The sequence below is a fragment of the Ranitomeya variabilis genome, chromosome 1 (genome assembly GCF_051348905.1).
Source record: "Ranitomeya variabilis isolate aRanVar5 chromosome 1, aRanVar5.hap1, whole genome shotgun sequence".
Lineage (NCBI taxonomy): Eukaryota > Metazoa > Chordata > Amphibia > Anura > Dendrobatidae > Ranitomeya > Ranitomeya variabilis.
The window spans coordinates 345882653-345900661 of record NC_135232.1 but is presented as its reverse complement, the minus strand read 5'-3'; positions in this window follow the sequence as shown (position 1 = coordinate 345900661).

Genomic DNA, 18009 nt, shown 5'->3' with positions numbered 1-18009 from the left:
GCAGTATAATGGCCCCACACGATGCTCCATACTATAAAATGGCCCCACAGTGCTCCATACTGTATAATGGCCTCACATAGTACTCCATACTGTTTAATGGCCCCACACAGTGTTCCATACTGTAAAATTACCCCACACAATGCTCCATACAGTATAATAGCTTCACACGATGCTCCATACTGTATAATAGCTCCCACATGATCCTCCATACTGTAAAATGGCTCCACATAGTGTTTCATACTGTATAATGTGCCCATATAGTGCTCCATACTGTATAATAGCCTCACATAGTGCTCCTTACTGTATAATGGCCTCACACGATGTTCCATACTGTATAACGGCTTCACATAGTGTTTCATACTGTATAATGTTCCCACACAGTGCTCTATACTGTATACTGGCCCCACACGGTGCATCATACTGTATAAAGTTCCCACGCGATGCTCCATACTGTATAATGGCCCCATGTGATGCTCTATACTGTATAACAGCTCCACTTAGAGTTTCGTACTGTATAATGTGCTCACATAGTGCTCCATACAGTATAAGGGCCTCACATAAAAAAAATACCATACTGTATATACTCGTGTATAAGCCGACCCGAGTATAAGTCGAGGCACCTAATTTTGACACGAAAAACTGGGAAAACGTATTGCTCGAGTATAAGCTGGGTATGCATTGTCCCCTTTTCCCCATCCTTGTCTGCATGACTCCTCATCTCCATCCTTGTCTGCGTGGCTCCTTATCCCCCCATCCTTGTCTGCATGGCTCTTTATCCCCACCCCTGTCTGCATAGCTCCTTATCCCCATCCTTGTCTGCATGGCTCCTTAACCCCATCCTTGCATGCATGGCTCCTCATCTCTATCCTTGTATGCATGGTTCCTCATCCCTATCATGGTATGCATGGCTCCTCATCCCTATCCCTGTATGCATGGCTCCTTATCCCCATCCTTGTATGCATGGCTCCTTATCCCCATTCTTGTCTGCATGGCTCCTCATTCCTGTCCTAGTATGTATGGCTCCTCATAGCTATCCTTGTATGCATGGTTCCTTATTCCTATCCTGGTATGCTGGCTCCTCATCCCTATCCCTGTATGCATTGCTCCTTATCCCCATCCTTGTCTGTATGGCTCCTCATCCCTGTCCTGGTATACAGGGCTCCTCACCCCTATCCTTGCATGCATGGTTCCTCATCCCCATCTTTGTAGGCATGGCTCCTTATCCCCATCCTTGTATGCATGGTTCCTCATCCCTGTCCTTGCATACATGGTTCCTCATCTCTATCCTGGTTTGCATGGTTCCTCATCCCTATCCTTGTATGTATGGCCCCCATGAGAAAAGCATAAAAAAATCCTACTTACCATCCCTGCTGTTGTGAAATTGGATTCTGGGCTCCCCCGGTGGCCACTGGTGGAATTGAACTTGTGTGCATCATCCTCTCTGTTCACCTGTTCCCATCAGGATGTGGGAGTCTCTATATAACCTTGCTCCTCTGTCAGTTTCATGCCGGTCAACAATGTAATCAGAAGCCTTTCTTTGCATGTTCCTGCTACTAGACAACTCCCAGCTAAGTTGGACTTTCGTCCTAGTTTGTTTTTGCATTTTGTTCCAGTTCACAGCTGCTGTTTCGTTACTGTGTCTGGAAAGCTCTTGTGATCTGAAATTGCCACTCTGGTGTTATGAGTTAATACTAGAGTCTTAAAGTAATTTCTGGATGGTGTTTTGATAGGGTTTTCAGCTGACCATGAAAGTGCCCTTTCTGTCTTCCTGCTATCTAGTAAGCGGACCTCGATTTTGCTAAACCTATTTTCATACTACGTTTGTCATTTCATCTAAAATCACCGCCAATATATGTGGGGGCCTCTGTCTGCCTTTTGGGGAAATTTCTCTAGAGGTGAGCCAGGACTGTATTTTCCTCTGCTAGGATTAGTTAGTCCTCCGGCTGGCGCTGGGCGTCTAGGGATAAAACGTAGGCACGCTACCCGGCCACTGTTAATTGTGCGGCAGGTTTAGTTCATGGTCAGTTTAGATTCCATCTTCCAAGAGCTAGTTCTTATATATGCTGGGCTATGTTCTCTCGCCATTGAGAATCATGACAGTTTGACCGGCCCAAAAGGGTTAAATTATTGGCTGAGAAAGGAGTTTTCTCTAGTTCTGAGTGTGCTCATAATTGAATCACTTGCTAGTCTGCCTATACTGCAGCCTTCCTCTCTTTCTCTCCTTCTAATCCTTGAATGGCTCTGTGTTCACCTGTTTGAAATGGATCTTCAGAGTGTAGCTACAGGTTTGAATAATCTCGCCACGAAGGTACAAAATTTGCAAGATTTTGTTGTTCATGCACCTATGTCTGAACCTAGAATTCCTTTGCCTGAATTTTTTCCAGGGAATAGATCTTGCTTTCAAAATTTTAAAAATAATTGCAAATTGTTTTTGTCCCTGAAGTCTCGCTCTGCCGGAGATCCTGCACAGCAGGTCAGGATTGTAATTTCCTTGCTCCGGGGCGACCCTCAAGATTGGGCTTTTGCATTGACACCAGGGGATCCTGCGTTGCTCAATGTGGATGCGTTTTTTCTGGCCTTGGGGTTGCTTTATGAGGAACCTCATTTAGAGCTTCAGGCGGAAAAAGCTTTGATGTCCCTATCTCAGGGGCAAGATGAAGCTGAAATATACTGCCAAAAATTCCGTAAATGGTCTGTGCTTACTCAGTGGAATGAGTGCGCCCTGGCGGCGATTTTCAGAGAAGGTCTCTCTGATGCCATTAAGGATGTTATGGTGGGGTTCCCTGTGCCTGCGGGTCTGAATGAGTCCATGACAATGGCTATTCAGATCGATAGGCGTCTGCGGGAGCGCAAACCTGTGCACCATTTGGCGGTGTCTACTGAGAAGACGCCAGAAAATATGCAATGTGATAGAATTCTGTCCAGAAGCGAGCGGCAGAATTTTAGACGAAAAAATGGGTTGTGCTTCTATTGTGGTGATTCAACTCATGTTATATCAGCATGCTCTAAGCGTACTAAGAAGCTTGACAAGTCTGTTTCAATTAGCACTTTACAGTCTAAGTTTATTCTATCTGTGACCCTGATTTGTTCTTTATCATCTATTACCGCGGACGCCTATGTCGACTCTGGCGCCGCTTTGAGTCTTATGGATTGGTCCTTTGCCAAACGCTGTGGGTATGATTTGGAGCCTTTGGAAGCTCCTATACCTCTGAAGGGGATTGACTCCACCCCATTGGCTAGTAATAAACCACAATACTGGACACAAGTAACTATGCGTATTAATCCGGATCACCAGGAGATTATTCGCTTTCTGGTGCTGTATAATCTACATGATGTTTTGGTGCTAGGATTGCCATGGCTGCAATCTCATAACCCAGTCCTCGACTGGAAAGCTATGTCTGTGTTAAGCTGGGGATGTAAAGGGACTCATGGGGACGTACCTTTGGTTTCCATTTCATCATCTATTCCCTCTGAGATTCCTGAATTCTTGTCTGACTATCGTGACGTTTTTGAAGAACCCAAGCTTGGTTCACTACCTCCGCACCGGGAGTGCGATTGTGCCATAGATTTGATCCCGGATAGTAAATACCCTAAGGGTCGTTTATTTAATCTGTCTGTGCCTGAACACGCTGCTATGCGAGAATATATAAAGGAGTCCTTGGAAAAGGGACATATTCGTCCTTCGTCATCTCCCTTAGGAGCCGGTTTTTTCTTTGTGTCTAAGAAAGATGGCTCTTTGAGGCCGTGTATTGATTATCGGCTTTTGAATAAAATCACGGTTAAATATCAATATCCGTTACCACTGCTGACTGATTTGTTTGCTCGTATAAAGGGGGCCAAGTGGTTCTCTAAGATTGATCTCCGTGGGGCGTATAATTTGGTGCGAATCAAGCAGGGGGATGAGTGGAAAACCGCATTTAATACGCCCGAGGGCCACTTTGAGTATTTGGTGATGCCTTTTGGTCTTTCAAATGCCCCTTCAGTCTTCCAGTCCTTTATGCATGACATTTTCCGCGATTATTTGGATAAATTTATGATTGTGTATCTGGATGATATTCTGATTTTTTCGGATGACTGGGACTCTCATGTCCAGCAGGTCAGGAGGGTTTTTCAGGTTTTGCGGTCTAATTCCTTGTGTGTGAAGGGTTCTAAGTGCGTTTTTGGGGTTCAAAAGATTTCCTTCTTGGGATACATTTTTTCCCCCTCTTCCATCGAGATGGATCCTGTCAAGGTTCAGGCTATTTGTGATTGGACGCAACCCTCTTCTCTTAAGAGTCTTCAGAAATTTTTGGGCTTTGCTAACTTTTATCGTCGATTTATTGCTGGTTTTTCTGATGTTGTTAAACCATTGAGTGATTTGACTAAGAAGGGTGCTGATGTTGCTGATTGGTCCCCTGATGCTGTGGAGGCCTTTCGGGAGCTTAAGCGCCGCTTTTCTTCCGCCCCTGTGTTGCGTCAGCCTGATGTTGCTCTTCCTTTTCAGGTTGAGGTCGACGCTTCTGAAATCGGAGCTGGGGCGGTGTTGTCGCAGAGAAGTTCCGACTGCCCCGTGATGAGACCTTGTGCTTTTTTTTCCCGTAAATTTTCGCCCGCCGAGCGGAATTATGATATTGGGAATCGGGAGCTTTTGGCCATGAAGTGGGCTTTTGAGGAGTGGCGTCACTGGCTTGAGGGGGCCAGACATCAGGTGGTGGTATTGACTGACCACAAAAATTTAATTTACCTTGAGTCTGCCAGGCGCCTGAATCCTAGACAGGCGCGCTGGTCGTTGTTTTTCTCTCGGTTTAATTTTGTGGTGTCATACCTACCGGGTTCTAAGAATGTTAAGGCGGATGCCCTTTCTAGGAGTTTTGAGCCTGACTCCCCTGGTAATTCTGAGCCCACAGGTATCCTTAAGGATGGAGTGATATTGTCTGCCGTTTCTCCAGACCTGCGGCGGGCCTTGCAGGAGTTTCAGGCGGATAGACCGGATCGTTGCCCACCTGGTAGACTGTTTGTTCCTGATGATTGGACCAGTATAGTCATCTCTGAGGTTCATTCTTCTGCGTTGGCAGGTCATCCTGGAATCTTTGGTACCAGGGATTTGGTGGCAAGGTCCTTCTGGTGGCCTTCCCTGTCACGAGATGTGCGAGGCTTTGTGCAGTCTTGTGACGTTTGTGCTCGGGCCAAGCCTTGTTGTTCTCGGGCTAGTGGATTGTTGTTGCCCTTGCCTATTCCGAAGAGGCCTTGGACGCACATCTCGATGGATTTTATTTCGGATCTGCCTGTTTCTCAGAAGATGTCTGTCATCTGGGTGGTGTGTGACCGTTTCTCTAAGATGGTCCATTTGGTTCCCTTGCCTAAGTTGCCTTCTTCTTCCGAGTTGGTTCCTCTGTTTTTTCAAAATGTTGTTCGTTTGCATGGTATTCCGGAGAATATCGTTTCTGACAGAGGGACCCAATTCGTGTCTAGATTTTGGCGGGCATTCTGTGCTAGGATGGGCATAGATTTGTCTTTTTCGTCTGCTTTCCATCCTCAGACTAATGGCCAGACCGAGCGGACTAATCAGACCTTGGAGACATATTTGAGGTGTTTTGTGTCTGCGGATCAGGATGATTGGGTTGCTTTTTTGCTATTGGCGGAGTTCGCCCTCAATAATCGGGCCAGCTCTGCCACCTTGGTGTCCCCGTTTTTCTGTAATTCGGGGTTTCATCCTCGATTTTCCTCCGGTCAGGTGGAATCTTCGGATTGTCCTGGAGTGGATGCTGTGGTGGAGAGGTTGCATCAGATTTGGGGGCAGGTAGTGGACAATTTGAAGTTGTCCCAGGAGAAGACTCAGCTTTTTGCCAACCGCCGTCGTCGTGTTGGTCCTCGGCTTTGTGTTGGGGACTTGGTGTGGTTGTCTTCTCGTTTTGTCCCTATGAGGGTTTCTTCTCCTAAGTTTAAGCCTCGGTTCATCGGCCCGTACAAGATATTGGAGATTCTTAACCCTGTGTCCTTCCGTTTGGACCTCCCTGCATCTTTTTCTATTCATAATGTTTTTCATCGGTCATTATTGCGCAGGTATGAGGTACCGGTTGTGCCTTCCGTTGAGCCTCCTGCTCCGGTGTTGGTTGAGGGTGAGTTGGAGTACGTTGTGGAAAAGATCTTAGACTCCCGTGTTTCCAGACGGAAACTCCAGTATCTGGTCAAATGGAAGGGATACGGTCAGGAGGATAATTCTTGGGTGACTGCCTCTGATGTTCATGCCTCCGATCTTGTCCGTGCCTTTCATAGGGCTCATCCTGATCGCCCTGGTGGTTCTGGTGAGGGTTCGGTGCCCCCTCCTTGAGGGGGGGGTACTGTTGTGAAATTGGATTCTGGGCTCCCCCGGTGGCCACTGGTGGAATTGAACTTGTGTGCATCATCCTCTCTGTTCACCTGTTCCCATCAGGATGTGGGAGTCTCTATATAACCTTGCTCCTCTGTCAGTTTCATGCCGGTCAACAATGTAATCAGAAGCCTTTCTTTGCATGTTCCTGCTACTAGACAACTCCCAGCTAAGTTGGACTTTCGTCCTAGTTTGTTTTTGCATTTTGTTCCAGTTCACAGCTGCTGTTTCGTTACTGTGTCTGGAAAGCTCTTGTGATCTGAAATTGCCACTCTGGTGTTATGAGTTAATACTAGAGTCTTAAAGTAATTTCTGGATGGTGTTTTGATAGGGTTTTCAGCTGACCATGAAAGTGCCCTTTCTGTCTTCCTGCTATCTAGTAAGCGGACCTCGATTTTGCTAAACCTATTTTCATACTACGTTTGTCATTTCATCTAAAATCACCGCCAATATATGTGGGGGCCTCTGTCTGCCTTTTGGGGAAATTTCTCTAGAGGTGAGCCAGGACTGTATTTTCCTCTGCTAGGATTAGTTAGTCCTCCGGCTGGCGCTGGGCGTCTAGGGATAAAACGTAGGCACGCTACCCGGCCACTGTTAATTGTGCGGCAGGTTTAGTTCATGGTCAGTTTAGATTCCATCTTCCAAGAGCTAGTTCTTATATATGCTGGGCTATGTTCTCTCGCCATTGAGAATCATGACACCCTGCGTACCCCTAGCAACATCTTGTTCCTGTGCTGGCAGCATCTGCGCCTGAGCGATCACGTGTCGCCGCTCATTAAGGAAATGAATATTCACCTCTCTCCATGCCTATGGTAGTAGAGAGAGGTGAATATTCATTACCTAAATGACTAGGCACCTGTGACAGCTCGGCAGCTGCTGCAAGCCGGTGGCTGCTCCTGAAACTGTGGGCGTTCTAAGAGAAATGAATACTTGAATTGTGTCATACCTAAAAGACCGGACATTCAATCCTATCGGTTGGAGTCCCGAAAGGTTCAGTCCTAGGGCCCCTGCTCTTGTCCATCTACACCGTCGGCCTGAGACAGCTCATAAAATCTCACAGCTTGCAGTATCACCTCTATGCTGATGACAGAAAGATCAGCCTCTCTGGACCTTATATCACCTTTCTACTAACCAAAATCCCACAATATCTGTCCACTATTTCATCCTTCGTCTCCTCTAGACTTCGAAAACTTAACATGGATAAAATAGAATTCATCATCTTTCCCCCATCTCACTCGACTCCACCAACAGACCTCTCCATTAAAGTAAATGGCTGCTCACTTTCCACAGTCCCACAAGCTTGCTGCCTTGGGGTAGTCCTTGACTCTGATCTCGCTTTCAAACCACAAATCCAAGCCCTTTCCACTTCAACTCAAAAATATTTCCCGGATCCGTACATTTATCAACGTAGAATCTGCACAAAGTCCAGTGCATGCCCTCATCATCTCCTGCCTTGACTACTGCAACCTTCTACTTTGTGGCATCCCCTCTAACAGTCCCGTGCCTCTCACTCTATCCTAAACTCTGCTACCTGACTAATCCAGTTCCCCTGCTATTCCCCAGTCTCCCCTCTCTGTCAATCCCTTCACTGGCTATCTATTGCCCAGAAATTCCAGTTCAAAACCCTAACCATGGCATTCAAAGCCAACCACTACCTACCGGTTTCCTCCATACATCTGTCACCTTGTCTCCCGGTACTTACCTGCCTGCACGCAACCTCCGATCCTCACAAGATCTCCTTCTCTACTCCCTTCTTATCTCCTCTTCCCACAATCGAATAAAAGATTTCTCCCGCGCATCCCCCTACTCTGGAAAACTCTAGCCCAATATATCAGACTCTTGCCTACCGTAGAAACCTTAAAAAAAACCTGAAGACTCACCTCTTCCGACAAGCCTACAACCTGCAGTAACCACCGATCCACCAAACCACTGCGCAACCAGTTCTGCCCTTGCCTATTCCCTTTGTAGATTGTGAGCCCTAGTGGGCAAGGTCTTTTCTCCTTCAGTGCCAGTCATGACTTGTATTGTTTAACCCCTATACCACCGAAGCTTTTTTCATGTTTTTGGTTTCGATTTTTGCTCCCCTTCTTTCCAGAGCAACAACTTTTTTTTACCATCAATATGGCCATGTGAGGGTTACATTGTGCAATATTTCGTTACCCATTTTTCTTGATCTGGAGTCAGGTCAGGGCTTATTTTTTGCGTGCTGAGCTGATGTTTTTAATTATACCACTTTTGTGCAGATACGTTCTTTTGATCGCTCGTTATTGCGTTTTAATGCAATGTCGCGGCAACCAAAAGAACATAATTTTGGCGTTTTGATTTTTTTTCTTTCTACGCCGTTTAGCGATCAGATTAATCATTTTTTTATTGAAAGATCTGGCGATTCTGAACACGGCGATACCAAATATGTGTAGGTTTGTTTTTTTTATTGTTTTATTTTGATTGGGGTGGAAGGTGGGTGATTTGAACTTTTATATTTTTTTATATTTTTAAACACATTTTTTATAATTTTGGCATGCTTCAATAGACTCCACGTGAGGCTAGAAGCATCAACTACTCGATCACCTCTGCTACATAGAGGTGATGCACAGATCACCTCTATACAGCAGAATTACAGCATTGCTATGAGCGCCAACCACAGGGTGGCGCTCACAGCAATCTGCCATCAACAACCATGAAGGTCTCAAGGAGACCTCTGGCTGTGATGGCAACGCACGTGATCACGTGACGGGGTCACCGGTGCGCATACTTCCAGCCGCGCTGCCGGCAGTGCTTGTTAAATGCCGCTGTCAGTGTGTGACAGCGGCATTTAACTATTTAATGGGCACGGGCAGATCACGATTCCGCTTGCGCCCATTGCTGGCACAAGTCAGCTGTTGAAAACAGCTGACATGTCGCGGCTTTGATGTGGGCTTACCGCCGCAGCCCACCTCAAAGCGGGGGATACTGCCAGCTGACGTACTATTCGGTCAGCTGGCAGAAAGGGGTTAAGAGTAGGGTTGAGCGAAACGGGTCGATCATTTTCAAAAGTCGCCGACTTTTGGCTAAGTCGGCGTCTCATGAAACCCGATCCGACCCCTGTGCTTGTCGGCCATGCGGTACGCGACTTTCGCGCCAAAGTCGCGTTTCAATGACGCGAAAAGCGCCATTTCTCAGCCAATGAAGGTGAACGCAGAGTGTGGGCAGCGTGATGACATAGGTCCTGGTCCCCACCATCTTAGAGAAGGGCATTGCAGTGATTGGCTTGCTGTCTGCGGCGTCACAGGGGCTATAAAGGGGCGTTCCCGCCGACCGCCATCTCACTGCTGCTGATCTGAGCTTAGGGAGAGGTTGCTGCCGCTTCGTCAGAAGCAGGGAGAGCGTTAGGCAGGGTCCACTAACCACCAAACCGCTTGTGCTGTAGCGATTTCCACTGTCCAACACCACCTTCGGTGTGCAGGAACAGTGGAAGCTATTTTTTTATTTTTTTTCCTCAGCGCTGTAGCTCATTGGGCTGCCCTAGAAGGCTCCGTGATAGCTGTATTGCTGTGTGTACGCCACTGTGGAAACCAACTGCTTTTTTCAAAGCACATATCCTCTTGTTCCTTTCTGCACAGCTATCTTTTTTGTTTGTCCACACATTTTATTTAATTTGTGCATCAGTCCACTCCTATTGCTGCCTGCCATACCTGGCTTAGATTACTGCAGGGAGATAGTAATTGTAGGACAGTCCCTGTTTTTTTTTTTTGTTTTTTTTTTGTGGGAGATTAAGATTGGCATTTCTGCTACAGTGCCATCCCTGTGTGTGCCATCTCTCACTGAGTGGGCCATAGAAAGCCTATTTATTTTTTCCGTGATTTGTGTTCTAAATTCTACCTCAACACAAAAACACTACATCAATCAGTGGTAGAAAAATATTGGCCTCAGTCAGGGCTTGTGTGCCACTGCTGTGTGTGCTATCTCTCATTCAGTGGGCTATAGAAAGCCTATTTATTTATTTATTTATTTTTCTTATTATTTGGTTTCTAAAGTCTCCCTGAAAAAAAAAAAAAAAAAAAAAAACAGTGGGAGAGTAATATTGCCCTTTCAGCTTGTGTGCCAGTCTTGACTCCTGGGTGTGCCACCTCTCTCTCATTCAGTGGGCCATAGAAAGCCTATTTATTTTTTTGGTTTTTTTAATATTATTTGGTTTCTAAAGTCTCCCTGAAAATAAAAGAAAAAAAACTTAAGAAAACAGTGGGAGAGTAATATTGCCCTTTCAGCTTGTGCGCCAGTCTTGACTCCTGGGTGTGCCACCTCTCTCTCTCTAATTGTGGGCCATAGAAAGCCTTTTTTTTTTTGTTTTTTTTTTAATATTATTTGGTTTCTAAAGTCTCCCTTAAAAAACAAAAAATGCATAAAAAAACAGTGGGAGAGTAATATTGCCCTTTCAGCTTGTGTGCCAGTCTTGACTCCTGGGTGTGCCACCTCTCTCTCTCATTCAGTGGGCCATAGAAAGCCTATTTATTTTTTTGGTTTTTTTAATATTATTTGGTTTCTAAAGTCTCCCTGAAAAAAAAAAAAACATAAAAAAACAGTGGGAGAGTAATATTGCCCTTTCAGCTTGTGTGCCAGTCTTGACTCCTGGGTGTGCCACCTCTCTCCCTCTCATTCAGTGGGCCATAGAAAGCCTATTTATTTTTTTTTTAAAATATTATTGGGTTTCTAAAGTCTCCCTTAAAAAACAAAAAATACATAAAAAAACAGTGGGAGAGTAATATTGCCCTTTCAGCTTGTGTGCCAGTCTTGACTCCTGGGTGTGCCACCTCTCTCATTCAGTGGGCCATAGAAAGCCTATTTATTTATTTTTTTAAATATTATTGGGTTTCTAAAGTCTCCCTTAAAAAACAAAAAATACATAAAAAAACAGTGGGAGAGTAATATTGCCCTTTCAGCTTGTGTGCCAGTCTTGACTCCTGGGTGTGCCACCTCTCTCTCTCATTCAGTGGGCCATAGAAAGCCTATTTATTTTTTTGGTTTTTTTAATATTATTTGGTTTCTAAAGTCTCCCTTAAAAAACAAAAAAAACATAAAAAAACAGTGGGAGAGTAATATTGCCCTTTCAGCTTGTGTGCCAGTCTTGACTCCTGGGTGTGCCACCTCTCTCATTCAGTGGGCCATAGAAAGCCTATTTATTTTTTTTTTTAAATATTATTTGGTTTCTAAAGTCTCCCTGAAAAAAAAAAAAACATAAAAAAACAGTGGGAGAGTAATATTGCCCTTTCAGCTTGTGTGCCAGTCTTGACTCCTGGGTGTGCCACCTCTCTCTCTCATTCAGTGGGCCATAGAAAGGCTATTTATTTTTTTGGTTTTTTTAATATTATTTGGTTTCTAAAGTCTCCCTGAAAACAAAAAAAAACATAAAAAAACAGTGGGAGAGTAATATTGCCCTTTCAGCTTGTGTGCCAGTCTTGACTCCTGGGTGTGCCACCTCTCTCTCTCATTCAGTGGGCCATAGAAAGCATTTTTTTTTTTTTCCTTGATTTGTGTTCTAAAATCTACCTCAACACAAAAACACTACATCAATCAGTGGGAGAAAAATATTGGCCTCAGTCAGGGCTTGTGTGCCACTGCTGTGTGTGCTATCTCTCATTCAGTGGGCTATAGAAAGCCTATTTATTTATTTATTTTTTTTCTTATTATTTGGTTTCTAAAGTCTCCCTGAAAAAAAAAAAAACATAAAAAAACAGTGGGAGAGTAATATTGCCCTTTCAGCTTGTGTGCCAGTCTTGACTCCTGGGTGTGCCACCTCTCTCTCTCATTCAGTGGGCCATAGAAAGGCTATTTATTTTTTTGGTTTTTTTAATATTATTTGGTTTCTAAAGTCTCCCTTAAAAAACAAAAAATACATAAAAAAACAGTGGGAGAGTAATATTGCCCTTTCAGCTTGTGTGCCAGTCTTGACTCCTGGGTGTGCCACCTCTCTCTCTCATTCAGTGGGCCATAGAAAGCCTATTTATTTTTTTGGTTTTTTTAATATTATTTGGTTTCTAAAGTCTCCCTGAGAAAAAAAATAAAATAAATTAGGTGGGAGATTAATATTGACATTAGTGCTTGAGTGACAGTCCTGCGTGTGTGTCATCTCTGTGATTTTGTGCCACAGAAAACAGAGTGTGTAACATTGTGCCTGATTTTCCTTGTGGTCTCACCAACCTGTTAAGGGATATTGAAATCATACTGAAGTTATAGCTCACCGTGTAAGTTGTTTGACAGCAACAAATAAAGTTACTTTGGTTAAGATTTTAAAACAATGAGGAAGTCTGGTGCAAGAGGTCGTCGTGGGCGTTCATTGTCAGCTGGTAATGATGGTAGTGGTAGTGGAGCATCAGGTGGTCGTGGGGATAAAAATATTCCACCTAAGTCTGGAGCTGTGGAGCCAGTTTCGTCGTCAGGCTACACAAGGCCTCGAACGCTCTCTTTTCTGGGAGTAGGAAAACCGCTTTTAAAGGCGGAGCAGCAACAGCAAGTTTTGGCTTACATTGCAGACTCAGCCTCTAGCTCTTTTGCCTCCTCTTCCGAAACTGGTAAATGTAAAAGCAGCGCGTCGCTTGTGGATGTTCACGGTCAGGGACAAGTCGCTTCCTTGTCCTCCTCAGCAAAAACTACAACAAGAGAGAAGGATGCAGCAGGCGACACAACGGGTCACTCCATGGAGCTCTTTACACATACCGTCCCTGGCTTAGAAAGTGAAACATTTAACAGGCCATGCCCATTACAAGTAGATTCTGACATGGAGTGCACTGATGCACAGCCACAGCCAGAGTACTATGCTGCTCCTTTGACTCAGACCACCACATTGCCCTCTCAGGGTACAGATCCACAATCAGACCCTGATGAGACTATGTTGCCCCGCCACGAACGCTATACCACCGACCGACACAGTGACACAGACGAAGTTGCACACGAGCTCGAAGAGGAGGTAATAGATGACCCAGTTATTGACCCCGATTGGCAGCCATTGGGGGAACAGGGTGCAGGCCGCAGTAGTTCAGAAGCGGAGGTGGAGGAGGGGCCGCAGCAGGCATCAACATCGCAACAGGTTCCATCTGCCGGGCCCGTATCTGGCCCAAAACGCGTGTCAAAGCCAAAACCTGTTGGAGGACAGCGTGGCCATCCGGTTAAAGCTCAGTCTGCAATCCCTGAAAAGGGATCCGAGTCTAGGAAGAGTGCAGTCTGGCATTTTTTTAAACAACATCCAACTGATCAGCGCAAAGTCATCTGTCAAAAATGTTCAACTAGCTTAAGCAGAGGTCAGAATCTGAAAAGTCTAAATACTAGTTGCATGCATAGACACTTAACCACCATGCATTTTCAAGCCTGGACTAACTACCAAACGTCCCTCAAGGTTGTAGCACCCTCGGCCAATGAAGCTAGTCAGCAACGCAACATCCCTTCCGTCACTGTAAGGCCACCATTTTCCGCACCACCGGCAGTATCTGTGCAGGTTTCTTTGCCAGCCAAAAGCAGTCAGGGTCAGGGAACCACCAGTTTTGTAGGAGGAAATATTGCATCTAGGGCACCGGCGGAAACAATACCGTCTCCAACCGTCTCTCAGTCTGCCATGTACACCGGCACACCCGAAAGTTCCACGATCTCCAGCTCTCCAGTCCAGCTCACCCTACATGAGACTCTGGTTAGAAAAAGGAAGTACTTATCCTCGCATCCGCGTACACAGGGTTTTAACGCCCACATAGCTAGACTAATCTCGTTAGAGATGATGCCCTACCGGTTAGTTGAAAGCGAAGCTTTCAAAGCCCTGATGGAGTACGCTGAACCACGATACGAGCTACCCAGTCGACACTTTTTTTCCAGAAAAGCCATCCCAGCCCTGCACCAGCATGTTAAACAGCGCATCGTCCATGCACTCAGGCAATCTGTGAGTACAAAGGTGCACCTGACTACAGATGCATGGACCAGTAGGCATGGCCAGGGACGTTATGTGTCCATCACGGCACACTGGGTGAATGTGGTGGATGCAGGGTCCACAGGCGACATCAATTTAGGGACAGTTGTGCCTAGCCCACGGTCTAGGAAACAGTTGGCTGTAGGCGTTCGCACCCCCTCCTCCTCCTCCTCCTCGTCCTCCTGCAGAAGCTACAGCTCTTCCACAGAACGCAGTCTGCCAACCACTCCATCGGCAGATGACACTGTTGCACACCAGTTGTCCCATTATGGGCCAGCTACTGCCAAGCGTCAGCAGGCTGTATTGGCTATGAAGTGTTTGGGCGACAACAGACACACCGCGGAAGTTCTATCCGAGTTCTTGCAACAAGAAACGCAGTCGTGGCTGGGCACAGTAGATTTTGAAGCAGGCAAGGTAGTGAGTGATAACGGAAGGAATTTCATGGCTGCCATCTCCCTTTCCCAACTGAAACACATTCCTTGCCTGGCTCACACCTTAAACCTGGTGGTGCAGTGCTTATTGAAAACTTATCCTGGGTTCTCCGACCTGCTCCTCAAAGTGCGTGCACTTTGCTCACATATCCGACGTTCGCCTGTACACGCCAGCCGTATGCAGACCTATCAGCGGTCTTTGAACCTTCCCCAGCATCGCCTAATCATAGACGTTGCAACAAGGTGGAACTCAACACTGCACATGCTTCAGAGACTGTGCGAACAGAGGCGTGCTGTTATTTATTTGTGGGAGGATACACGGGCAGGCAGTAGGATGGCAGACATGGAGTTGTCAGGTGTGCAGTGGTCTAAGATACAAGACATGTGTCAAGTCCTTCAGTGTTTTGAGGAATGCACACGGCTGGTTAGTGCAGACAACGCCGTAATAAGCATGAGCATCCCCCTAATGCGTCTGCTGATGCAAAGTTTGACGCACATAAAGGAGCAGGCGTCTGCACCAGAGGAAGAGGAAAGCCTTGATGACAGTCAGCCATTGTCTGGTCAGGGCAGTGTACAGGACGAGGTAGCGGGCGAAGAGGAGGTGGAGGACGAGGAGGATGATGGGGATGAGTATATTTTTAATGCCGAACCTTTCCCGGGGGCACAGGAAATTGGTTGCGTGTCACGGCCGGGTTCTGGTTTTTTGAGGGACACAAGTGACGTAGATTTGCCTGCAACTGCCCCTCAACCAATCACAACCGGACATTTGACAACTGGAACTTTGGCCCACATGGCAGATTATGCCTTACGTATCCTAAAAAGGGACACACGCATTACGAAAATGATGAACGATGACGATTACTGGTTGGCCTGCCTCCTTGATCCACGCTATAAAGGCAAATTGCAAAATATTATGCCACATGAGAACTTGGAACTAATATTAGCAACCAAACAATCAACTCTTGTTGACCGTTTGCTTCAGGCATTCCCAGCACACAGCGCACGTGATCGTTCTCACACGAGCTCCAGGGGGCAGCAGACTAGGAGTGTTAGGGGTGCACACATCAGAAGTGGCGTTGGACAGAGGGGTTTTCTGACCAGGTTGTGGAGTGATTTTGCTATGACCGCAGACAGGACAGGTACTGCTGCATCAATTGAAAGTGACAGGAGACAACATTTGTCCAGTATGGTTACTAACTATTTTTCATCCCTTATCGATGTTCTCCCTCAACCGTCATTCCCATTTGATTACTGGGCCTCCAAATTAGACACCTGGCCAGAATTGGCAGAATATGCATTGCAGGAGCTTGCTTGCCCGGCAGCAAGTGTCCTATCAGAAAGAGTATTCAGTGCTGCAGGTTCAATATTAACCGAAAAAAGGACTCGTCTGGCTACCCAAAATGTTGACGATCTAACATTCATTAAAATGAACCACAACTGGATTTCGAAATCTTTTGCCCCACCTTGCCCGGCCGACACCTAGCTTTCCTATGAAAAGCTCTTGCCTGTGAATTACTTTTCTAATGTCTAATTTGCTGCAGCTGATTGTACAGCATACGACATGTTTACACCTCCCTAAATGGCAAAACTCCCCACACGGGGCCGTGGTATCGCGACTTGGCGCAAGCACCCGTGAGACTGCTGTTTGTCTGAAGAGGTGGGTGTGCTCGCTTTTGGTTGACGGCATTGCTACTGGGTCCCTCATAGTACAATGTAGTGTCTCTGGCGGTGGTGGTGCGCACCCAACGTCAGACACACCGTTGTAACATGAGGGGCCCTGGGGCGGTCCCGCCGGCCTCAAGAGAGTTCCCCCCTACCCCAGCTCAAAATGTGCTCTACCACGTCCAAAATTATGTCGCACAGCTCCACCAATCTTTAGTCTATTCGCTGACATCATTCAATGTCTGGCACTGACAATACAAATTTGTAGACATCTATGATGCAACTTAAAGTAGTCTGTGTCTGTGTCCTATATTGGCACCATTAAATAGTTACTGCCAAATTACTATGTCAGAAACTCAGTAGATGAGCCCACCCCTGTACCTAAGTATGCCACCTTTTTTTTTGTTTTGGTTGTTTTGCGAGACATTAACATCTATTTATATTTTGGGAGTACTGGGACAGACACTCCTTGCACTACTCCTCCACTCACCACCAAGCTGCCTGTGTATCCATGTAACCGCTGTAAAACTGCCATGAGCCTATTGTTTGTTATTTTAGGCCTTTGATAGCCTGTCTGCGGTCCCTACTTTAAATACTCCTCCACTCATCACCAGCTGCCTGCCCGTGTATCCATGTAACCGCTGTAAAACTGCCATGAGCCTATTGTTTGTTATTTTAGGCCTTTGATAGCCTGTCTGCGGTCCCTACTTTAAATACTCCTCCACTCACCACCAAGCTGCCTGTGTATCCATGTAACCGCTGTAAAGCTGCCATGAGCCTATTGTTTGTTATTTTAGGCCTTTGATAGCCTGTCTGCGGTCCCTACTTTAAATACTCCTCCACTGACCACCAAGCTGCCTGTGTATCCATGTAACCGATGTAAAACTGCCATGAGCCTATTGTTTGTTATTTTAGGCCTTTGATAGCCTGTCTGCGGTCCCTACTTTAAATACTCCTCCACTCACCACCAAGCTGCCTGTGTATCCATGTAACCGCTGTAAAGCTGCCATGAGCCTATTGTTTGTTATTTTAGGCCTTTGATAGCCTGTCTGCGGTCCCTACTTTAAATACTCCTCCACTCATCACCAGCTGCCTGCCCGTGTATCCATGTAACCGCTGTAAAACTGCCATGAGCCTATTGTTTGTTATTTTAGGCCTTTGATAGCCTGTCTGCGGTCCCTACTTTAAATACTCCTCCACTCACCACCAAGCTGCCTGTGTATCCATGTAACCGCTGTAAAGCTGCCATGAGCCTATTGTTTGTTATTTTAGGCCTTTGATAGCCTGTCTGCGGTCCCTACTTTAAATACTCCTCCACTCATCACCAGCTGCCTGCCCGTGTATCCATGTAACCGCTGTAAAACTGCCATGAGCCTATTGTTTGTTATTTTAGGCCTTTGATAGCCTGTCTGCGGTCCCTACTTTAAATACTCCTCCACTCATCACCAAGCTGCCTGTGTATCCATGTAACCGCTGTAAAGCTGCCATGAGCCTATTGTTTGTTATTTTAGGCCTTTGATAGCCTGTCTGCGGTCCCTACTTTAAATACTCCTCCACTCATCACCAGCTGCCTGCCCGTGTATCCATGTAACCGCTGTAAAACTGCCATGAGCCTATTGTTTGTTATTTTAGGCCTTTGATAG